The sequence below is a fragment of the Petaurus breviceps genome, unplaced genomic scaffold (assembly GCF_028583685.1).
Source record: "Petaurus breviceps papuanus isolate PSGF00001 unplaced genomic scaffold, PetGlider_PUasm1.0 90617, whole genome shotgun sequence".
In the NCBI taxonomy this organism is placed as follows: domain Eukaryota; kingdom Metazoa; phylum Chordata; class Mammalia; order Diprotodontia; family Petauridae; genus Petaurus; species Petaurus breviceps.
Window position 1 is genome coordinate 976,019 of NW_027187287.1, and position 25,467 is coordinate 1,001,485.

The 25,467-nt window shown below is 37.2% G+C and overlaps 1 long non-coding RNA gene across 2 annotated transcripts in view; it reads left to right on the top strand.

The window, feature by feature from the left end:
• LOC138142865 (uncharacterized) overlaps nt 1-25,467 on the top strand; it is a 104,820-nt gene that overhangs the window by 66,545 nt on the left and 12,808 nt on the right. The gene's annotated exons all lie outside the window — the stretch shown is intronic.

Consider the following 25,467-nt stretch of genomic DNA (forward strand, 5'->3'; position numbering starts at 1 on the left):
CGAACTCTCTACTTCTTGGCTTTATTTTGTGCATCAAAGACGAGACCGTCAGTGACAGTTCCTGGATACTTCCCCATTCAGTGACCCTGGGCAAGTTACTTAACCTTTGTTTGCTTCAGTTTCTTCATCCCATAGTGTTGTGGGGAGGACTAAATGAGGTAATATTTGTAAAGTACCAAGCATGGTCTCTTCTTGGCCTAATTTAATTCCTTTGATTTCTGTTTCTTCTCTAATTGTTACTGCTAACATTTCTACTACCACATTGAATAAGAGGGGTGATAGTGGACACCCTTGTTTCACCCCTGATCTTACTGGAAATGCTTCTAGCTTGTCCCCATTACATATAATATTTGCTGATGGTTTTAAATAGATGTAAAAGTATTATCATCATTTTGTGTATTTCAGTTATGAGAAGGGGGCTTCTGGAGCCCAGGGGAAAAAAAAAGGGAATCTAAATATTGAAAGTAAATTACAATGAGGGGGAAAAAAATTACTCTGTCAATCCAACCCTAGTATTTCCCCAACATTAAACTTGACAGATAGATGTAAACATAGTAGTAGAAGAGGGTGATATTTTACAAGAGTTACTATTCACATTGATTATCTAGGCCCAGGACAAGTCCTGTGTTCTTACTTGTGCTAGTGAATACACATCTTGTGATCTGATATATGGTTTCATTCCTCCTCAGTTTCCACTTAGTCCAATGGTCCTTGAGGTATGAGTATTCTTTTTTTTTTTTTTTTGGTATTTATTAATTTGTTTACTTTTAGTTTACAAGATTCATTACCACAATTGCTTGAGTTTCAAATTTTCTCTCCCTTCCCCTCCCCCCATGGCAGCATATAATCAAGTATAGTATCTGCAAATACTTTCACATTAGGCATTAGTCAGGTTATAAAGAAGGATTTTAACAGATGGAATGAAGAATGGGAAAAAGAAAACAAAACCAAACAAGAAAACAAAAAAGGGCAGGTAGTTTGCTTCAATTTAGGTTCAATCGCAGTTATTTCTCTGGATATAAACATCTCTCTCCATCATGAGTGTTTTGGGTTTGACTTATGTCTCTGGATTGCTGAGAAGAGTCCAGTTTATCAAAGTTGGTCGTCACCAATATGTTGTGTCTGTAATTGTGTACAAATTCCTCCTGCCTCTACTCTTCTCACTCAGCATCAGTTCATATAAGCCTCTCCAGGTAAATATAAAGTCTGCTCCTCATTTCTTATTGCACAATAGTATTCCATAACATGCATATAACACAACTTGTTCAGCCATTCCCCAATTGATGGGCATCCCCTTAATTTCCAATTCTTTGCAACCACAAAAAGAGCTGCTATAAATATTTTTGTACATATGGGTCTTTTTCCCACTTCTATGATCTCTTTGGGATACAACCCTAGAAGTGGTATTGCTGGGTCAAAGGGTATGAAATTATTTATAGCCCTTTGGGCATAACTCCAGATTGCTTTCCAGAATGATTGGATCAGTTCACAACTCCACCAGCAATGCATTACTGTTCCAAGTTGCCCACATCCTCTCCAGCATTTGTCATTTTCCTGTTTTGTCATCTTAGCCAAATCTGACTAGTGAGATGTGATACCTCAGAGTTGTTTTGATTTGCATTTCTCTAATCAATAGTGATTTAGAGCATTCTTCATGTGCTTATAGATATAATCTTTAATTTCTTTCTCTGAAAACTGCCTGTTCATACCCTTTGACCATTTATCAATTGGGGAATGACTTGTATTCTTATAGATTTGACTCAATTCTCTGTATATTTTAGAAATGAGTCCTTTATCAGAGACATAGGTTGTAAAAATTCTTTCCCAATTTCCCACCTCCCTCTTAATCTTGGTTACATTGGCTTTGTTTGTACGGAAACTTTTCAATTTAATGTAATCAAAACTATCCATTTTGCATTTTATAATGCCCTCTAATTCTTATTTAGTCATAAAGTCTTTCCCTCTCCACAAATCTGACAGGTAAACTATTCCTTGTTTTCCAAGATTGCTTACAGTATCAACCTTTATACCTAGATCATGCACCCATTTAGACTTGATTTTGGTATATGGTGTTAGATAATGGTCTATGCCCAGTTTCTGCCATACTATATTCCAGTTTTCCCAGCAGTTTTTGTCAAATAGTGAGTTCTTATCCCAAAAACTGGGGTCTTTGGGTTTATCAAACAATAGATTACCATAGTCATTGACTGCTGAATCTCTTCTACCTAATCTATTCCATTGATCCACTACTCTGTTCCTCAGCCAGTACCAAGTAGTTTTGATGACTGCTGCTTTATAATACAGATTGAAATCTGGTATAGCTAGTCCACCATCCCTACCATTTCTTTTCATTAATTCCCTTGATATTCTGGACCATTTATTCTTCCAAATGAATTTTGCTACTTTTTTTTCTACCTCTATACAGTAGTTTTTTGGTAAATTGATTGGTATGGCACTAAATATATACTTTAATTTAGGTTAAATTGTCATTTTTATTATATTAGCTTGACCCAGCCATGAGCAATTGATATTTTTCCAATTAATTAGATCTGACTTAATTTGTGTGAAGAGTGTTTTGTAGTTGTGATCATATAGGTCCGAGATTTGTTTTGGCAGGTAGATTCCCAAATATTTTATAATGTCTACAGTAACCTTAAATGATATTTCTCTTTCTATCTCTTGCTGTTGAATTTCATTGGAAATATATAGGAATGCCGAGGATTTATGTGGGTTTATTTTATATACTGCAACTTTGTCAAATTTATTTATTGTCTCAAGTAGTTTTTTACTTGATTCTCTAGGATTCTCTAAGTATATCATCATATCATTTGCAAAGAGCGATAGCTTGGTCTCTTCTTTGCCTAATTTGATTCCTTTGATTTCTTTTTCTTCTCTAATTGCTACTGCTAACATTTCTAGTACCAGATTGAATAAGAGGGGTGATAGTGGACACCCTTGTTTCACCCCTGATCTTACTGGAAATGCTTCTAGGTTATCCCCATTACATATAATATTTGCTGATGGTTTTAAATAGATGCTACCTATTATTTTAAGGAAGGCTCCATTTATTCCTATACTTTCTAGTGTTTTTAATAGGAATGGATGTTGTATTTTGTCAAAAGCCTTTTCTGCATCTATTGAGATAATCATGTGGTTTCTGCTAGTTTTAATGTTAATATGATCAATTATACTGATGCTTTTCCAAATATTAAAACATCCTTGCATTCCTGGAATAAATCCTACGTGATCAAAGTGCATTATTCTTGAGATAAGTTCCTGTAGTCTTTTTGCTAATATTTTATTTAACATTTTTGCATCTATATTCATGAGGGAGATTGGTCTATAATTTTCTTTCTCTGTTTTATCGCTTCCTGATTTAGGTATCAGTACCATATTTGTGTCATAAAAAGAATTTGGTAGGACTCCTTCTTCACTGATTTTCCCAAATAGTTTGTAGAGTATTAGAATCAATTGTTCTTTAAATGTTTGATGGAATTCACTAGTAAATCCATCTGGCCCTGGAGATTTTTTCTTAGGGAGTTGACTGATGGTTTGTTCAATTTCTTTTTCTAAGATAGAGTTATTTAAGAAATTTACTTCCTCTTCAGTTAATCTGGGCAACTTGTATTTTTGTAAATATTCATCCATTTCCCTAAGATTGTCAAATTTATGTGCATACAATTGGGAAAAATAATTCCTAATTATTGTTTTGATTTCCTCTTCATTGGAGGTAGAGTCATCCTTTTCAATTTTGATACTCATAATTTGGTTTTCTTCTTTCTTTTTTTATCATATTGACTAAGGGTCTATCAATTTTATTGGTTTTTTCATAAAACTCTTAGTTTTCTTAATTTCAATTTTATTAATCTCTCCTTTGGTTTTCAATATTTCTAATTTAGTATTTAATTGGGGATTTTGAATTTGTTCTTTTTCTAGGTTTTTCAATTGCATGCCCAATTCATTGACCTCCCTTTTCTCTCATTTATTCATGTATGCACTCAGGGATATAAAACTTCCCCTAAGAACTGCCTTTAATGCATCCCACAAATTTTGGTATGTTGTCTCATGATTATCATTCTCTTAAATGAAATTACTGATTGTTTCTATAATTTCTTGTTTGACCGACTCATTCTTTAGGATTAAATTGTTTAATTTCCAGTTAGTTTTTAGTCTGTCTTTCCATGGCCCTTTATTGCATATAATTTTTATTGCATCATGATCTGAGAAGTATGTATTTAATACTTCTGCCTTACTGCACAGAATTGTGAGGTTTTTATGACCTAGAACATGGTCAATTTTTGAGTATGTGCCATGAACCGCTGAGAAGAAAGTATATTCCTTTTTATCCCCATTCAGTTTTCTACAGAGATCTATCATACCTACCCTCTCTAAAATTCTGTTCACCTCCTTAACTTCTTTCTTGTTTATTTTGAGGTTGGATTTATCAAGCTCAGAAAGTGGGAGATTAAGGTCTCCCACTAGTATAGTTTTGCTATCTATTTCTTCCTCTAATTCCTTTACCTTCTTCTCTATGAATTTGGATGCTATACCACTTGGTGCATATATGTTAAGTAATGATATTGCTTCATTCTTGATGGCGCCTTTTAGCAGGATATAGTTTCCTTTCTTATCTCTTTTAATTATATCAATTTTTGCTTTATCTGAGATAAAGATTGCTACCCCTGCTTTTTTTACTTTAGCTGAGGCATGATATATTTTATTCCAGCCTTTTACCTTTATCCTGTGTGTATCCCTCTGTTTCAGATGTGTTTCTTGTAAACAGCATATTGTAGGATTATGATTTTTAATCCATTCTCCTATCCACCTCTGTTTTATGTGAGAGGTCATTCTATTCACATTTACAGTTATGATTATTATCTGTTTCTTTCCCTCCATCCTATTCCCTCCCCTGTTAATGCTTATATTTTTTCTTCCCTTCTCCGTTTCCCTTCTTAATAGTTTTCCTTTTGACCACTGCCTCCCTCAGTATTCCCTTATAAGAACACCTGCCTTTTCCTCCCCTTCCCCCTTACTTCTTCCCTCCCTACTAACCACCCCCCCTTTCATAGCCCTTTCCCCTTCCTACTGCCTGTAGGATATTTTTATACTTAATGAAGTATGTTATTTCTTCTTTGCACTGAGAGTGACAGAAACAAATCTCATGCAAAGCTCCTCACCCTCCCCTCTTTCCCTCTGATATAATACGTTTTGCATCTCTTCTCCATAGAGTCCCATGCTTAACTGGTTGTTATTCCCTCCTTGCACTATGAGGGAAAAGCTCATATAATACTCATCTCCCTCCCTTCTTTTCCTCTACTATATTGTTTTTATGCCTGTTTGTGTGGCATAATTTACCCTTTTCCACTTCATTCATTCCTCTTCTTCCATTGTAGTCCCTTTGTAGCCCTTAATAAGATTTTTTAATCGTCATTTTGTGTATTTTATACTCATACCCTTGTAATGGGAATGTAAATTTAAAGATCTTCCCTGCCCCTAGGCTAAAGTGCACCTGGAGCCTGGGGTGGGAGGCTTGTTTTTCAATAGATACTTTTTGATTGGCCAGTGGGTCCAAAAGGTTGTTACATTCTCTGAGCCAGGAGAAGGCTATATAAGCCCTGATGTGAGGCTTTGTTTTGGGGCTCACTTTGAGAAGTGTTCTGTGATTTGATCTAGATTCTGGGAGGCCATTGTCCAGAGCCCCCCGGCTTTGAAAAACCCAGATGTTGAAACCCAGATGTTGATTTGGTATGGATGTAATGGTTGGACAGTTTGGAAAGCTGTCTATTTGATCTGTTTCTGTCTTGATAATTCTGCCTGTATACTTTGAAGTTCGGAGTGCTGACCTTTTTCCCCTGAACAAGGTAAATGATATATGTCTGACTGATTAAAGTAAGCTTGTTAACCCATTTTGAGTTGCTTTCCTTTATCAAAGCAGATCCAAGAACCAGTGTTGGCAACAAACCCTGAGGACACTTGGGCTGCTTGCTGCTACAACCCTCTACTTGTCTATAAACAGTTTGCTCTTATTAAATAACAGGGTGTGTGGGTGTTTTCCTTGTTTACCTTTCTATGTCACTCTTGCATCTCATAATTGGAGGTTGAATTTTCCATTGATCTTTGCTTTTTCATCAGGATGGTCTGGAAATCTGTTATATCATTGAATGACCATCTCTTTGCCTGGAAGAATATGCTCAGTCTCGCTGGGTAGGTGATCCTTGGTTGTAACCCGAGCTCTTTTGCCTTTCGGAAAATTGAATTCCACTACCTCCAATCTTTCAGTGTAGAGGCTGCCAAATCCTGTGTGATCCTCACTGTGGTTCCTCGATGTTTAAATGGTTTCTTTCTGGCCACATGAAGTATGTTCTCTTTTACCTTGTAGTTCTTGAGTTTGGCCACAACATTTCGAGGACTTTTCAGTTTGGGATCTCTTTCAGGAGGAATCTGATGGATTCTCTCAATTTCTATTTTACCCTCAGGTTCTAGTATCTCAGGGCAATTTTCCTTAATGAGCTCTTGAAGAATGTTGTCCAGGCTCATTTTTTCATCATGATTTTCCGGTAGGCCTATGATTCTCAGATTATCTGTCCTGGATCTGTTTTCCAGGTAAGTTATTTTTCCATTGAGATATTTTACTTCTTTTTCTAATTTTTCATTCTTGTTGTTTTGTTTGACTAATTCTTGGTTCCTCATAGAGTAATTTGTTTCAATTTGGTTGATTCTAGTTTTTAGCAAATCATTTTCCTTGGTTAGTTTTTGGAGCTCCTTTTCCATATCATACACTTTTCTTTTTAAAGAGCTGTTTTCTTCATTATAATATTTTTCTAATTCTGCAATTTTGATTTTAAAAGAATTATTCATTTTGTCTTCTGTCTCTCTCATTTGGTTTTCAAAGTTCCTTTCGAGCTCATCTAGGAGAGCTTTCTGTGCTTGGGACCCATTCCCTGTGGATGTTTCAGCTGTGGGTGTGGAGTCCACATTGTCTCCCTCTGAGTTTGGTTCCTCCCTCTGAGGATAGTAAGACTCCAGAGTCTTTGTAGTCTGCTTTCTACCCATTTGAGTCAGGGCCCTAGTCACGCCCTTCCTCTAGGGTTCCCAAGCCTTTACTGTTGAAGGTTTTGCCCTGGGGCAATAATTACTATCTTTTTTAAAGGGATGGGGTGGGGTTGGAGCAGGCAGGGTTCACTCTGCCATCCTGCTCCTTGGAGGTCCTGAAAGGGGCCTTCTTTTTTTTTTTAATTTCTAGGCTATGGAGTGGTAGTCCCAGGTGTATTTGCTGTCCTGGACAGGGGTCCTGCATTTGGTTCTTACCTTGCTCTTTCCAGTCCCAGCCCTTTGGTAATAGGCCTGGTAGTGGCCCTTGTGGTTGGTGGGACGACTTGCCCCCCAAGTTGATCAGGCCTCCTTCCGGGCCTGCCTCTGCCCAGCCACTGCCTTCCAGGTCTGCCTCTGTGGTGCCACTGCCTTCCGGGTCGAGCTATGAGTATTCTTATAATTTGGTTAGGATGATAGCTTTCAGCTGGAGTTTGAGTGAAGGGTGGGTTAAAAAGAAGATCGATTTTCAGTAGTCTGTCTCCTAAAAGACAAGATATTTTGCAGCGAATTCCAATGATAACAATAATAATAAACATTTATATAGCTTTTACTGTGTGGCAGACACTGTGCTAATCACTTTACAATTATTATCTTATTTGATCCTGGGAGATAGATGCTGTTATTATTCCCATTTTAAAGATGAGGAGAGACGGCTAAGTGGCACAGTGAATAGAGCACCCCCCCCTGGAGTCAGGAGGACCTGAGTTCAAATTTGACCTAAAGACACTTAACACTTACTAACCGTGTGACCTTGGGCAAGTCACTTAACCCCATCTGCCTTGCCTTCTCCCCTTCAAAAAGCAAATAAATAAAGATGAGGAGCCTGAGGTTAAGTGACTTGTCCAGCATCATACAACTAGTACATGTCTGAGGTCACATTTGAACTCAGGTCTGCCTGACTAAGCCTAGAGCTCTATCCACTGTGCCACCTAGCTGTCCTGATGGAAAAATTCATCCGTCAAAATACAAATGGCTAAGGTGAAGTGGCTTAACCTTGGCCATACTGTGGGTCAAATGCAGCACTTTTCAGTCATTCTTTCATTCATTTTGTCAATAAACATTAATTAAATGCTAACCATGTGCCAGGTTCTGTACCAAGCTCTGACAATACAAAGAAAGGCAAAAGATAGTCCTTTCCCACAATCAAAAAGCATTTACAAAGAATTAACTGTACTAAGTTCTGGGGATACAAAGGGAGGCAAAAATAGTTCCTGCTCTCAAAATGCTTATGCTCTAATGGAGAAGACAATACGTAAATCAAAATATATACAGAGTAGATGGAAAGCAATCTGAGAAAAGAGAGCATTAGCAGCAAGGGAGAATGGGAAGTCCCCCTGAAGATATTATCACTACAATTTAACATAATTATTGAAATGCTAGCTATAAGAGAAGAAAAATAAAGAGAATATGTATGGGCAAAGAGAAAATATTATCACTTTTTGAAGCTGATATGAAGATTTACTTAGAAAACCTTCAAGAGTCAAGTAAAAATTACTTTAAATCATACATTCAGCAAAGTTGCAGGATATTTACAAAATCCACATAATCATTATTCCTTTATATTAACAATAAAACCCAGCAGGAACAGCTAGAAAAAGAGATTCCATTCAAGATAACTACAAAAGGCATAGAATATTTGGAAATAAGTCTACCAAGATACACCTAAGAACAGAACTGCACAACTTGTAAACTTCTTCTGCACACAGATAGGTTAGACAAGAGACAGATGGGTAATGATTGGTTGCCATGGGTCACATGACAAACTGGAGAGTGCACAGTGGTAACCTTACATTTTTTGCAGGCTGTCCAAAATCCTTTGGTGGGCTGTATGTTGTTCAGGCTCACCTAAGAGCAATATGAATACAGTTTTTTTAAAAAATCTTTGTATAAAGACCCAAATAATTGGAGGAAAATTAATTGCTCATTAGTAGTCCAAGCCAATATTACAAAATGGCAATACTACATAAATTAATTTAGTTATTCAGTGCCATGCCAGTCAAACTACTAAAAAATTATGTTATAAAGCTAGAAAAAAGTCATAAATGAAAATTCATAAGGAGACAAAAGGCTGAGAGTCTCAAATATAATAATGACAAAGTCTGATCACTGCCCTCCAGTACTGATACCTACACATTCCTTAGCCAAGTATGATTCTGAGCAACATGACTATGGGTTTGCCTCAATTAGAGTTTGAGTGGACTATAGCTGGCCTCCACTAGTATCAGCCAGTTGAAAAGCTCTGCTGATTAAAAGTAATAGAACTTCAGACTCTACTTTGACACACTCTTACTGCCCTGCTTATTCTGTATCAGGCCTCAGAATGGGCTGACAACCTGAATTGAGACCTCAGCTCCACTCCTGAGGTCAGAGCCACATGGCTGCTGCTTGCTTCTGAACTGGCTTCTTGCTTATTACACAACCTAGTGCTCACTGTTCACCCTAGAAAGTTATATCTAGGGATAGGTTCCCTCCTTAGTCCATCTTGGATCTGTGACTTCAACTTGATAGTGAGCAAATGCCAGTTGACATCTATTTCACATGCTGTAGAGGGACAAGACCCTCTGTGCTGCTTCTCAGACCTCTTCTTGCCTTGGTTCACAATCTCTCCCTATATTTAGATGTTCTTGCCTTTCTTGGAAAGAGCCCAAACCCATTGTCCCTAGACATCTCTATCTGCCTCCTTATACTACACTGGGCTAAAAAAAAAAAAAAGACTCACGGTAATTTTCTTTGAATTTCTCCATTAAGACTCAATCTTGTGCTTTTTCTAAATCTGTGTGAAGGGATTGTAGGAAAAGGTTTGACTGTTACTCTCCAGTCTTGGGTTCATCTCCCTTGAGCTTCATCTTAACTTTGTTTTATTCTTTCTTACTATCTCATGGAGTCATTAGCTTCTATTTTACCAATTCTAATTTTTAAGGAATTTTTTCTTTAAAGAAGTTTTGTACTGCTTTTACTAAGCTATTAATTGTCTTTCATAATTTTCTTGCACTGCTCTCATTTCTTTTTCCTCTGCTGCTCTTATTTGATTTTTAAAATCATTTTTTGCTCTTTTTAAAAAACCTCTTTCTTTAGATCTTACAGGAATTCTGGTTGGGTTTGTGTCTAGTATATTTTTTTTTCCTTTGAGGCTTTGCTTGTAAATGTTTTCAATTTATTTCTTCTGAGTTTGAGTTTGAGTTTGAATTTCTCTGTCATACTAGAAGTTTTTTGTGGTCAACTTTTTTTGTTGTTTGTCTATTTCTTGACTTTGAACTTTATGTTAGAGTTGGGCTTTGCTCTCCTCTGTGGGGGGTAGATGGCTAGACTAAGCTTCTCTTGGCTAGACCTGGGGGCCTGCAAGTTTTCACCTCTTCTTCCTCCTCCTCTTCTTCTTCCTCGTTCTCCTTCTCCTTTTCCTTCTTCTATTCCTCTTCTTTTCTCTTGCATGGTTTTCATTTTTGATTTCTTGAAATATAACTCTGAAAAAATAGACTTTTAAATGAAACTACTTGGCTCCACCTTAAAAGCCAAATCACTCACTCTGGCTTTCATTGAATGAGCAATAATAGCCCCAATTCTAGGTGACTCATTGCTTAGAATGAGTGTAAATAACAATTGTTTTCTGTTCCAACCAGAAACTCTTGAGTCTTTCCCTCCCAGATTAATGTCTTTGTGATGGTAGATTGTATTTTGACTCAACTCCTACCCAGCCCTCAGACAAACTGAGACCTGGGAAAGACCTTAATTTAGAAAGGCCAAGGTCACCCAATGTCATCTAAAATGGGTTGGAGAAGGAAATGGCAAACCACTCCAGTATCTTTACCAAGAAAACCCCAAATTGGGTCATGAAGAGTCAGACATGACTCAAAAACAAAACAGGTGCATGAGTAGAGAAAAGGGGTCATATACGACATGTTCTGAAGGTAGAAGTAATAAGATTTGACAGCTGATTAGTTATATAGGGTAAAGGAGAATAAAGAGCCAAGGGTAATAATTATAAACCTGAGAGACTGGCATGATGGTGGTGCCTTTGAAAAAAATGGGAAGCTGTATAAAACATGTCATATTCCACTTCCTAAGACACAGTATAATTTTAACTGTAAAACTCTCTTTATAGAAGTGAAAAACTTAACTGAGTTGGAGAAATATAAAATTCTGAAAATGGTTACAACATTCTAATATAATAAAAATGAGGAAGCAAACTAGACCATTTTATATATCGAATACCATACCAGTCAAACAACCAAAGGGTTGCTTTATAGAACTAAACAAAATAATAACAAAATTTATTTGGAGGAACAAAAAAGTCAAGACTTTTATAAAAATAATGAAAAAAAAGAAAGGGAAAAGGAAAGAGGCCTAATAGTACTATATTGGAAACTACAAAGCAGAATTCATCAAAACTATTTGATCAATGGAAGAGATTAGTTTAGAGGCAATTTAACACAGTAGCATAGTGTTTGATAAACCCAAGGAAACCTACTAGAGAAAGGACTCACAATTTGACAAAAACTGGAAAGTCATATAACAGAAATTATGTTTAGAGAAATATACCACATTTATTAACCCATATACCACAATAAATTTTTTTTAAGCAATTGGGGTTAAGTAACTTGCTCAAGTTTACATGGCCAGTTATTTCTGGGTGTGGTGCTAAGTATCTGAGCCCGGATTTGATCCCCAGGTCATCCCGACACTGGAGCTGGTACTCTTACTCACTGAGCCACCTGGCCACCCCCACAATAAATTCTAAATAGATACAAGACCTAGATATAAAAGGTCATAGAAGAGAGATGCCTTTACAACTTGTAATGGTAGAGAGCCCTTGATCAGCAAGGGATAGAGGTGATCATAGAATTTGAAAAAGACAATTTTGATTACATACAAGTGAAGATTCTTTTGTACAAATAAAATAATGTAGTAAGAATTAGAAGGGAAAATATTAACTGGGAAAATTCCTTGCAGAAAACCACCTTGATCTTTAATATCCAAGATTAGGAATTGATTATTCAAATAAATAAAAACAAGAACCATTCTCCAATAGGTAAATCACAAAATTTACCTATTCTCAAGGGAAGAAATTCAAGCTATCAACATTCATATGAAAAATGTTCCAACTAATAATAAGAAAAATACAAATCAAAACAACTCTGAGGTTCTACTTTATTTTCATCAAATTAGAAAAGATGAAAAAAGGAAAATGGAAATTTTTGGAGGAGATGTGGGAGGACAGGCACAATTATATACTACTATGCATTGTTGTGAATTGTTCCCATCATTTTGAAAAGCAATTTGAAATTATACCTAAAAAGTCACTAAACTCTGCATACTTTTTTAAAGAGTATTTTATTTTTTCTAATTATATATAAAGACAATTTTTAACCTTCATCTTTACAAAATTTTGTATTCCAAATTTTTTTCCCTCCCTCTCCTCCCCTCTTCCAAAAATGGTAAGCAATTTGGCAAAGGTTATATATGTGTGCATACCTTTTGACACAGTGATACCACTAATAGGTATAACCTTTGCCTCTTTATGGGTGGTAAAACTGTGAAGGTGCTGTATTATGTACACATAAGGAGATATGACTCCTAATTGACAGAACATTGAGCCACAACACTGCAGTATTGCATAAGAATCTTACTTTTCTTTATTGGACACAAATACCAAGAGAAAACCTGGAAACCTGGAGAAAGAGAGAGAGAGAGAGAGAGAGAGAGAGAGAGAGAGAGAGAGAGAGAGAGAGATAATACATCAGGAGAGAGGAAGGCTAAGATTTTTTTTAATAATAGAAGCTTCAAAGCCAGAAACATAAGGGGAAGTGACCCTCACCTTGTCCCTTGACTTCCAGCACTTTTAGCCTCAAAAATTGCTAAAAGGGACTCCCCTTTGATGAATCATCCTCTTTTTCCCCGATTCAGCTGAGATCTTTTCTCATTCCCAGATGAAGGGCTCATTTATTAATGTGTATTCTTTTATCTTTTTTTCCTATCATTTTTATAGCTTCCTCAATTTCTGTATGCTAACTTTCTTTGATAAACAGGTTTGCTAGGTATTCCTGATTATCTTTTGTGTAACCAGTATTTTGTGGAAAGCAGTTAAGCTAATGAATGTAAGCTAAGGATTGTAAATGAAATAGCTATCTCATACTTCTATTTGAGGGTTGGTATATAGATGAAATTCTAGACTTATACACCTCTAGGAGACTGGAGGAAGGATCACCCAAAATCAGTGGTCCTGAATCCTATCTGTTCCTTCCTCCCAGCTACACTGCTGGTAGACCCAGAATGGCCTTCCTATCCTCCATAAGAGGGGGTCAGATCTCAGATCACACATATCCATTTAAGCAATGAGCCATTCCTTTATACATTTAGATAACACCAAACATTGATGTATTCCAAATATATCACAGAAAGCAGGAAAAGATCCTTATGAGCAAAATTATTTATAACAGCACTTTTTTGCTATAGCCAAGAACTACAAAGATGCCTATCAGTTGAATAATGGCCAAGCAAATCATGTTATTTGTATGCAATAGAATATTAATGCACAACAAGAAACAGCAAAAGGCAGTGGAGCAATAGGAATAGGAAGTAATAAGAAGTAAGGATGTAATAGTTAGTAATAGGAATAGGAAGCAGTTCAGGGGGCAGTTCATCTCCAAAACTCCTCCAAACAGATCTAGAAAATATACCAGATACACCAGTGGAATTGGTGGAATTGTGAACTAGTCATTTCCATTCTGGAGAGCAATTTGGAACAAAGCCCAAAGGGCTATCAAACTGTTCCTACCCTTTGACCCAGAAATACCACTACTAGGTCTATTTCCCAAAGAGATCAGATAAAAAGGAAAAGGACCTACGTGTACAAAAATATTTGTAGTAACCCTTTTGTGAATAGCAAAGAATTGGAAACTGAGGGAAGAGGCATCAACTTGGGAATGGGCGAACAAGTTGTGGTATATGATTGTAATAGGATACTATTGTACAATAAGAAATGATGAGGATGGTTTCAGAAAAACCTGGGAAGACTTATATGAACTGATGAAAAGTAAACAGAACCAGGAGAACATTGTGCAAAGAAATAGCAATGTTGTAACAATGGTCAAATGTGAAAGACTTAGCTATTCTGATCAATATAGCTATCCAGGACAATTCCAGAGGATCCATAATGAAAAATGCTGTTCACCTCCTGAGAGAGAATTTATGAAATCTGAGTGCAGACTGAAGCAAACTTTTTTTCACTTTATTTGTCTTGCTGTGTGCCTGTGTGTTTGCAACATGGTTAATATGGAAATGTGATGTATGAATTCACATTTATAATTTATATCATATTGTTTGCCTTCTCAGTGGGTGAGAGAGGCACAGCAGGGAGGAAGAGAATTTAGAATTCAAAAATTTTTTAAATGAATGTTAAAAATAAATTAATTGAAAATGTAATTTAATTAAAATTTTTAAAATTAACAATTAAATTTTAAATTTAATAAATTAATTTAATTAATTAAATTCATTTTTTTAAACATTTAGATTTAAAAAGAAAATTTTTTAATTGGGAAGTGGTAAAGTTCTCATGGATAGGACATTTAAAATAAAAAATTTAAGAAGAAAAAACAAAATGTACAAGACCAAATCCTGATGAGTAATTTTTTTTTAAGGTATAATAGGGGCAGCCAGGTGGTGCAGTGAATAGAGCACAGGCCCTGGAGTCAGGAGGACCTGGGTTCAAGTCCAGCCTCAGACATTTAACACACACACACACACAAAAAAACTAGCCGTGTGGCCTTGGGCAAGTCACTTCACCCCAATTGCCCTCCAAAAAGAAAAAAAAGGTACAATGAATCATTTTTCCAGGCCAGATCAGTATAGACAGATACTAGTGATAGTGCCTAGTGAGAAGCATGCCAAAATCCAGAGAGAGACTGTGTACTGGGACAAGAAAGGATCTCAGAACCATAAAGAGGCACCTGTAGACACATACTCAGGCATCAGCACAACAGGGACAAGTGCAAACTGGCAACTTTGTGATCCACCACACAGTTCTGGGCCACACATATTCGATGTGGATTGGCAAACCCACCAAGTGGTGTTGGGCCCCAGGTGGTAGCTTTGAATAAGTTCAGAAACAAGAATGAGCAGTAGGATTCAGACCCTAGGAGCAGAACAGTATATCAATTCTAACCTATAGCCCAGTCTGAAACTTGCAGAGGAATAACCAGGCAGGTACTTCCTATAATCTCTTCCCAACTCATCTTAGTCATTTGCAGCCTCTCTTCTTCCTCCATAGACCTGAACTGGTTTGCTAAATTGTCACCTATGAAGGGACTGGGGAAGTTAGCTAGGTAACATTTATATAGAGCTTTAAGGTTTGTAAAGCACTTTTCATATGTTATTATCATTTGTTCCTCACAATAACCCTGTGAGGTAGGTACAATTATTACCTCCATCTTGCAGAAGAAGAAACCAGGAATGAGAAAAGGAAATATAACTTGTCCATAGTTGAGTGTTTGAGGCAGGATTTGCCTTCCTGACTCCAAGTCCAACAATCTATCCCACTATACCACCTAGCAACATCTTGGAAACAAAAATAATTTGCCTTGCTATTGAGGTCCAGGAGTAAATGCATCTGGGAAGAAGTTGAAGGTTGCTAGAACTTCCTTTACATTTCCACAAATAGGAAGGCTTTGTAGCAGCAATTAACATTTTTATATTGTTTTAAGCTCTATTTGGTCATTGTTTAGGCCCTGATTGGCTCAGAAGGAATGTAAATAGCAATTTTTTCTGTTTTGCCCAGAAATCCTGAGGGTCTTCCCTTCTGCAATGACAAGCAAAGTAGTACTTTGCTGCTAGTTTCAGCTATTCAAATACCTTTGATTGTGTCAAGTCTTTATTGGAAACAGTATACATTTGTGTTGCCCTTAATAGGCCTATGGGAGTTTGGAGACCTTCCCTGCCCTTAATAGGCCTAAAGTCATCACATGGAGCCCTGTTGGGGGAAGCTTGCTGAAAGAGTGGAACAGGGAGGGAGGGTGGAACAGGAAAGAGCAGAGCAGAGCAAAGCTCAAGCAGGAGCTGGGACCAGGCAGAACTGAGAGGGAGAATGCTTGTGATTTCGGCACTCTGTCTGTCTCTTCTGTCTGTGTTGATGTTACTTTGTCAGAACAAAGCGTTCTGTCTGTTGAAAGAAGACTTTGCTGCTGATACGGAAGTCCTGGAAGAGGACTTTACTGCTGTTTACTGAAGGCCTGGGACTTTACTGTTGATTTGTATTTGATTTCTCAGATAGAAGCTTTGTCTGTTGGTCTGTGTTACTTTGTCAGACACCCTCCCAGATTGATTTTTTTTTTTTACTAGGTAAAAAGACCATTCTCTGCCTCATTTCTTATTAAGCCTTAATTTTTGAGTGGGTGTTGCCTCAGTCAATCTGAGACATGTTAAAGACTTTAGCTTGAAAATGCCAAGGTCTCCCATGGCATCTAGGGCCATCTCCAATCGACCTGATTTATGTCTGGCCACTGGACCCAGATGGCTCTGGAAAGTGAGGCTGGTGACCTTGCATGTAGCCCTCTCCACTTAAATCCAATTCACTTGCACATCATTGCATCACCTCCCTGATGTCATGGTCCTCTTCAAGAACTAAGGGCAAACAACAGTAACAATAACAACACAACAACAACAAGGTTTTAAAGTTCACAAAGTGCTTTTCAAACATTATCTTGTTTGAGCCTCCCAACAATCCATGAGTCATTCAACTAGCATTTATTAAGTGCCTATTATATGCCAGGCACTGTGCTAAGCTCTGAAGAGACAAAGAAAGGCAAAAAAAGAGCCCTTGCTCCCAGGAATGTTATAATCTAATGGCAAAGACATCATGTAATCAACTACATACAAGATTTAGATAGGATAAATTGAGCCTCAGAGGAAAGACACTAAGGTTAAGAAGGACTAGGAAAGACTTCCTGTGGAAGGTAGGATATTATCTGGGACTGGAAGGAAGCCAGGGAAGCCAAGAGGCAGAGATGAAGAGGGAGAGAATTCCAAGTGTTGGGGACAGCTAGTGAAAATGCCCCATTTGGAGATGGAGTATCCTCTTTGAAGAACAGCCAAGAGTCCAGTGTCACTAGATCTCAGAGTGTGTGGGGGTGAGGGGAAGTCAGAGTAAAGTGTAAGAAGACTGGAAAGGCAGGAAAGAGATAGGTTATGAAGGTGTCTGGCACACCATTGTACCTGTAAGGAGGCTTGCCTGTGCATGCCAGATCACCTAACATGGAGGCATTCTGCACCCTGCCTTTTCCTGACATGTAGGTGTGAGGGGTGTCCTTTGATTATCTGCATAGTGAGAACAGGTTGCATATTTTTAATAAAGTCTCTCTCTTTCCTGCTGCTTCCAGAGGATAAAGATCACAGTTTGCCCACAGCCTGGGCACCACGACTTGGGAGAATGGATATCTTCACACCCTCTCTTTTACCCCAGTTCTGAGAAATGGGTCTGGGGTCTCTGTCCTGTGTTGTTTATCCTTCTCAATTTCAGGTATGGTTTGTAATCTCCCACCAAATCAAAGAGTTGGAGCCATGGTAGCCTTAGGGCTAAGATTGCAGGTGGGATGGTATAGTGAGACAATTTGTCAGGGAAGCCCTGAGAAGCCCCTGGGACTTAAACCCAAGGTAGATTTTAGACTTGGAACATTCAAATGTACTCTATAGGAACTGAGTTAAGTAATGAACCTAATCCCCTTCTGCTTCCCAGTCACTAAGGTGGTTTAATAAAGGGGAAGAAAGAGTAAGCCTCACATGTTAGGGGGTAAGTTTGTATATTTGTGATTATATCTATTGAAGTAAATATTCCTTTGAAAAAGCTAATCTGACTATGAGTAGTTAAATGGAACTGTAGTGCAAGGGACCTACCCCCTACATTTGAAGGAACACTGTCACTGCAGGTTAAAGCCTTTTACATAGAGATCCCTAGGGAGGGGTCAGATATAACATAACTGGACTTCAGATAGTCAAGGCAGGGGGGGGGTGAGGGGGGAGGGGCAGGGTGGTTGGTGTTACATACAGATAAGGAAACAGAAGGTCAGAGAGACTGAGTGATTTGCCCAGCCACACAGCTAGTAAGTGGTAAACCTAGGTCTCACCTGACTCCAAGTCCAAGTCTTCCCACTGGATAGTTGTTTCAGGATCTGAGACTGTGGAAAACCATCTTATCTCCAGGGAAAACCGTACCTAAATTGGAAGCATACTCTTCACCCATCCAGGGCAGGGTTTTATAAAGAGCCTCAGCCTATTTCAGGTAGCCAGATATTCTCCAAACTAATACAATTATTCCTTCTGCAAGACAACTTTCCCCATCGTGATTTCTATATATCATGGGTCAGGATAAGAAATTAAATGGGAATATAGAGGGAGTTTTGAGGAAGCTGCAGATGACTTGCAAAAGCAAACAGATGACAGAAAAAAATTTAGAATCTCAGAAATGCATTAAATATATGTATAGTATTGTATAATATCTACATATTTTATCTTTTAATACCATAATAATTCAGACTTCTTCTCTGGTATGAAGGGAAGGCCAAAAAACTTTACACAAATCAAGGCCCCATGAGAAAGGGATAACTGTAATCTCTCTCAATAGTCCGTCCCTACTCTAACTCCATCCATGTCTTCTTTAATTTAGTTATATTCTGATTCTTCCTGATAGAAATCTGTTAACCAGAATGCTGGTTAAGTAGAAGTGTCTCATAGAGACAGAGAAAAACTAGAATTTATTGGCATTCACAAAGGCAACCATTTCTTCTACATTTGGGTTGAATGGCAGAGGGGGAAGGGAGTTGTGTCTGGGCACCTGTCCTCCTAGGACCTCTGGGGGAATGAATGAAATGTCATTCCCCTTTAAGGAAGCCCCTTAGCCTGAATGTTCTTATGCAGGAAACAAATTCAATATGATCCCCATGTGCCTTCTGAGCTTCCCTATCTGAGCTTAAGGAATCTTACTATTTATAGGGATCCAAGAACACATAACAAGACACAAGTGCCCACCCTGTGTCTCCTGTTTCCATGGGATCTTTTGTTCTTTTTCATGTCATAAAAACACACCATTCTGGAGGCCCCTCTTGTTTCCATCTCCAATCCCTCACCTATTGCTAGGTTGCTTCCAGTCTATCCTTTTATCTTTTTTTTTTTTTTTTGGTCTTTTTGGAGGGGGTAGGCAGGGCAATCAGGGTTAAGTGATTTGCCCAAGGTCACACAACTAAGTAAGTGTTAAGTATCTGAAGCTGGATTTGAACTCAGGTCCTCCTGATCCAGGGCCAGTGCTCTATTCACTGTGCCACCTAGCTGCCATACCCTATTCTTTTATCTAAGAACTACCTATATCCTCTTCAACTCTTTCCTCTCCCTGACACCCTACCCCACCGGCTCAAGAGGGCGGTTTGTTTCCATCTCGGCTCTTGGAAGACACTGCTTTGTATCCAAGCCTAGAAGCTAGGTCACTTGCAGGTGCGTGTAGTGAAAAGCAGTGTGGAATAGTGAAAAGAACATTGGCTTTGGAGTCAGAACACTTGTCTTCAGCTCCCAGCTCTGCTAATCATTACTTGTGAGACTTTAGGCAGTCACTTAATCTCATTAGGCACCAGTTTCCTCATTTGTAAAACTAAGCAGGTTAGATGGGATAATCTTGAAGCTCTATTTCATCTCTAAATCTATAATAACTCACAAGAGAGCTAGTATTCCTTTCAAACCAGTCCCCCCTCTATCCTAAATTTATATAATGTTTTAAAGTTCATTAAACACTTTCCTCACAACAAACCTCTGAGGTAAATAGTACAATTGTTATTATCCCCATTTTACAGAGGAGGAAACTGAGGCTTGGAGGTTTGTCTTATCTATGGTCACATGAAGAATAAATCATATGTATACATGATGATACTATATGCATATCCATATAAACAAATAATCACAAATAGCAACAGAAATGCAAAGTTAGTAACATTAAACAGACCTATATCACAACGAACCATGCATTATCATTAGAATATATGCAAATAAATAGCAAAACATATGTATATGTTTATGTGTTTATATATACTTACATATATGTGTACATATGTAGATCTATGACTATTCTTCTCTCTATTATCTCTGTCTATATCAAAAAAGCTACACATTCACTAGCAACTCAAATCCTCATATGATAGATAAATACTTCTCTTTCATGTTTCTAGGGTACCCCCAAGGGGTTGGGGTATCTTTCTAATGCTTTCAGCTGTGATCCCCATTCTGAAATGTTCCCCCAACATCAATCACTAGTGTGAGTTACTATCACCTCAAAATCATCAATACCATTAATTAGCCCCCTGCTATCAAGTAGCATGTAATTTCTAACTGTGAAGATCAGCACAGACTTCCTGGAGAGGGTATAGCATTTGAGCTGAGCTTTAAAAGAAGCTAGAGATCCTATGAGGTAGAAATAAAGAAGGAATATTTTCTAAGGATGGGGAATGGCCTTTACAAAGGCACAGAAATGTTATGTATGGAGAAGAACAAGATCATTTTGGCTACATTAAAAAGTGTGTAAACAAGTGTAAACATGCAATAAACTTGAAAAGGTAGGCAGGAGACAGATTTGTAAAGGTCTTTAAAGATCAGAAAAGAGGACTTTGTACTTTATCCTAGGAACAAAAGGGATTCTTACATACCTGTAACTTCCTACACATATACTTGCCAGACTGAACTCTCAATTGTAACAAAAATTAAGCAAAAGTGTCCAATACAAAGACTGTGTCTGACAATGTATACAACTTTATGTCCTAGTAGGCAATTGTGAGTTCTTGAGGGCAGGAACTGATTTGGCCTTTTTTGTATTCTTAGCACTTAGCACAGGCCCTGGTATATAGTATATACATGTTCATTAACTTGATTTGACTTTTATCTTAATGATCATCTGTATTCTTATTTGGTCAAAAACTTATTCCCTATCCATAGTTGTAAAAAATATCTCCTCCTATTATTTTTTCTGATTATATATTATGACCTTTTATAGCCAGGATATATATCCATTTGGAGTTTATTATTGTACATAGTGTAAGATGTTGGTCTAGACCCAATTTCTACTAGACTACTTTTCAATTTTCCAAGTAGTTACTTTCCTTGGGTTAATTGAACCCTGTGCCACTATGTTCAATTGTTTATGGGTCCCATACCTGAAATCTTCCACTGATCAATTTTTCTATGTTTTTAACCAGTGCCAAATAATTTTGACAATTACTTTTTCATAGCATAGTTGGAGATCTGGTACTACCTGGTCACCTTTCTTCCTATGTTTTATCCATTATACTCCTCCCTATTCTTCAACCTTTGTTCCTCCAGATAAATTTTGTTATTATTTTGTCTATTTCTATAAAGTAACTCTTCAGTAGATTGATTGGTACTGGCTCTATGGATTAATTTATATGATATTTTCATTTTTATTACATTAGCATGACCCAATTAATATTGAGCAATTAATATTCCCCAATTATTTGCCTTTATTTCCATAGAGTAATTCATAGTTATAATCACATAAGTTTTTATTATGTCTTGAGTTTTTTTAATATACAGATATTTTATATATTCTCTAGTCATTTTGAATGGAAATTCTTCTTACATTTCTTCTAGATTGGTTTTTTCTTAGTAATATGCAGAAAAACTGGTGGCTTTATAGGTAATTTTACATCTTGCTATGTTGCTGAAGTTATTAATCATTTCATTTAATTTTTATTTGAATGTCTAGGGTTCTTTAAATAGACCATCTATTATTTCCAAAGATAATTTTATTTCCTCTTTGCCTATACTTATTTTCTCAACTTTTTTCTTGCTTTTTATTGCTTCAAGAGACAAAGTGAATAAAGAGCGAGGCTAGGGTCAGGAGAGAGTTCAAGTGCAGTCTCTAACAATTATTGGTAGTGTGACCCAGGAAAAAAATTATTTAACTTCTCAGTCCTCTAGGCAACTTGTTAAGACAATAAATTGCAGAGAAGTTGCTGACTGTTGCAGCAAGCACCCCAGCATCCCCAGGGTGGCTGCCAACACAGGTTCTTACATCTGCTTTTCTAAAGGAAAGCAACTCAAACTGGGTTAACAATCTTGCTTTAATCAATCAAACATATCATTTACCCAGTTCATGGGGAAAAGGTCAGCACCCCAAACTTTAGAGGATACAGACAGAAACATTTCAAACATACAGGCCTCCAACTGTCCAACCATTACATCCATACCAAATCACAGTTACCAGAGAGGGAAGCATCAACATCTAGGTTTTTCAAAGCCAGGGTTAATGGCTGCCCAGAGTCTCATCTCGTCAAATCACACAACACTTCTCAAAGTGAGCCCCAAAGCAAAGCCTCACATCTGGGATTATATAGACTTCTCCAGGCTCAGAGAATGTAACAAACCGTCTTGACCCACTGCCCAATCACACAGTATCTCTTGAAAAACACACCTCCCACCACAGGTTCCAGGTGCACTTAAACTAGGGGCAGGGAAGATCTAAAAAATTTACATTCCTATAACACTGACCTACATGCCTAGAAAGTTCCCTTATTTGGGAGCTCCCATGCCAATGAAATCTAGTCCTTATTCTTATCTTACTGATATAGTTAGGATTTCTAGAACTAAATCAAATAATCTCAGTGACAATAAGATCCTTGCTTTACTCCTTATCTTATAGGAAAGGCCTTGAACATTTTGTCACTAGAGATAATGCTAGCTCATGGTTTTAAATGGATACTATTTATCATATTAAAGAAAAATCCATTTATTTCTATGCTTTATAATGGGGTTATTTTTTTTAACAGATATTGGTATTTTTTGTCAAAAGCTTTTTCTCTATATATTGATATAGTCACATTATTTGTATTGTTTTTATTATTTGTATGATCTATTGTGCTTATATTTGGCCTAATATTTAATCAACCCTGCATTTCTGGTATAAAACCATAGATTGTAATGCTTTCAATATATTGTTATACCTCTAATACTTAATTCAATATTTTTGCATCAATATTCATTAGAAATGTTGGTCTATAGAAGTTTTCTCTGCTTTATCTTTCATTTGCATATTAGGACCATATATTTTCTTCATAAGAAGAGTTTGATGTCTTCTCTATTTTTGCAAACAATTCTGTGATATTGGAATCCGTTGTTCTCTAAATGTTTAATAGAATAAACTTGTAAGTTTGTCTGAGTCTGGAACTTTTTTGGGGGGGAGTTTATAAATTAGTTTCTTTTTATTTATAGCTATAGTTTCTTTTTCTGAGACTGGTTCATTTAAATCCCCTATATTCATTTTGTTCATCTGAATATTTTATATTTTTTGTTTGTTATCAGTTTTATTAACAAAAAAATTAAAATGATTTCTCATAAGTTTTTTATATGTGCTGTGAATTCTTTTTATATTTTTGAGTTTTGTAATCTGGTTTTACTTTCTCTTTTGAAATCAAATTAGCTATTTTCTCCCAGAAAAACAACTCCTAGTGTGTTTATCAATTTAATGGGTTTTTTTTCTTGTTTTGAAATCTGTTTATCTTTTCTTTGATATTTTTCAAGACTTCACTGTTCATGCTTAGTTGGAGTCTTCAGATTTGTTGCTTTTCTAGTTATTGGAGGGGTTTTTTTTAGTTTCACATAGAACTAATTTACCTATTTTTTATGTTATTTAGAGATACAAGTATTTTCTTTGAGCCCAGCCCTGAGTGACTCCATGGTTTTAGCCCCAGGGTGCCCTGACCAGCAGCGGCTGGAGGGGACTTAGGGAGAGTGGATCACCAGCAGCTGTGGGGGTTTCCAGAAATATCAACCCATAAATGCCAAAGACAAAATAAAAGGTCAGTGTAGAACTCTGCTGGAACTAGGGGAGACGAAGGAACAAGACTGGCCCCTGCCCCCTAGGACAAGAAGTAGCGGAGTCGCGCAACCCCTGCAGCCACCGCTGCATAGCTGCTTCAGAGCTCCTGGCCTGCAGATTGTAGGGGAACCAAAAAGCCATTCAGAAAGTAATCAAGCTTGCTTTAACTTGCCTGGATGTGGATCATGGTCTTGGGTGGTGGTCCTAAGGTGTGTGAACAATGAGCCAGAGTGTGTGGGGTTGTAGAAATGGTGCCCTCCTAATAGCTCTGGCAGCTGCAAAAACCCTAGAAATTTGGGACAAAGCTCTCCTCTCTGGAAAAAGAGTTCTACTGTGGCAAAGAGCTCAAAAGTCAAGTAACTGAGTGGCAATCTGAGCAAGCAAAAATCAAAGAAAGCACAGCAATCTAACTTTATATTCCTTTTTGGGGGGCAAAAAGGATCAAAGCATGGAATGAGAGGAAGACAATGAAGTCAGAACTCCTGCACCAAAAGCTTCCAAGAAAAATATGAATTGATTACAGGCCATGGAGGAGCTCAAAAAGGATTTTGAAAACCAAGTAAGAGAAGTGGAGGAAAAATTGAGAAGAGAAATGAGAACGATGCAAGAAAATTATGAAAAGAGAGTCAACAACTGGACTAAAGAAAATAACACCTTAAAAATAGATTAACTCAAATGGTAAAAGAGGCCCAAAAAGCCAATGAGGAAAAGAAAGCCTTAAAAAGCCAAACATGCCAGATGGAAATCTCACTGAAGAGAATCATTCCTTCAGAATTAGATTGGAGCAAATGGAACCTAGTGACTTTATGAGAAATCAAGATACTATTAAACAGATCCAAACAAATGAAAGAATAGAAGGCAATGTGAAATATCTCATTGGAAAAGCCACTGACCTGGAAAATAGATCCAGGAGAGATAATTTAAAAATTATTGGACTACCTGAAAGCCATGATCAAAGAAAGAACCTAGAAATCATCCTCCAAGAAATTCTCAAGCAAAATTGCCCTGAGGTTTTAGAACCAGAGGGCAAAATAGAGGTTAAAAATATCCACCGATCACCTCCTGAAAAAGATGCCAAAAAGAGAACTCCTAGGAATATTATAGCCAGGTTCCAGAGTTCCCAGATCAGGAGAAAATATTACAAGCAGCCAAGAAGAAACAATTAGAATATTGTGGAAACACAATCAGGAAAATACAAGATCTAACAGCTTCCACATTAAGGGGCTGAAGGGCTTGGAATATGATATTCTGGAGATCAGAGGAGCTAGGATTAAAAGCAAGAATCACCTACCCAGCAAAACTGAGTATAATGTTTCAGAGGAAAATATGGTAATTCAATGAAATAAAGGACTTTCAAGTATTCTTGATGAAAAAACTAGAGTTGAATAGAAAATCTGACATTCAGATACAAGAAGCAAGAGAAGCATGAGAAGGTAAACAGGGAAAAGAAATCATAAGGAACTTATCAAAGTTGAACTATTTATATGCCTACATGGAAAAGCAATAATTGTAACTTATGA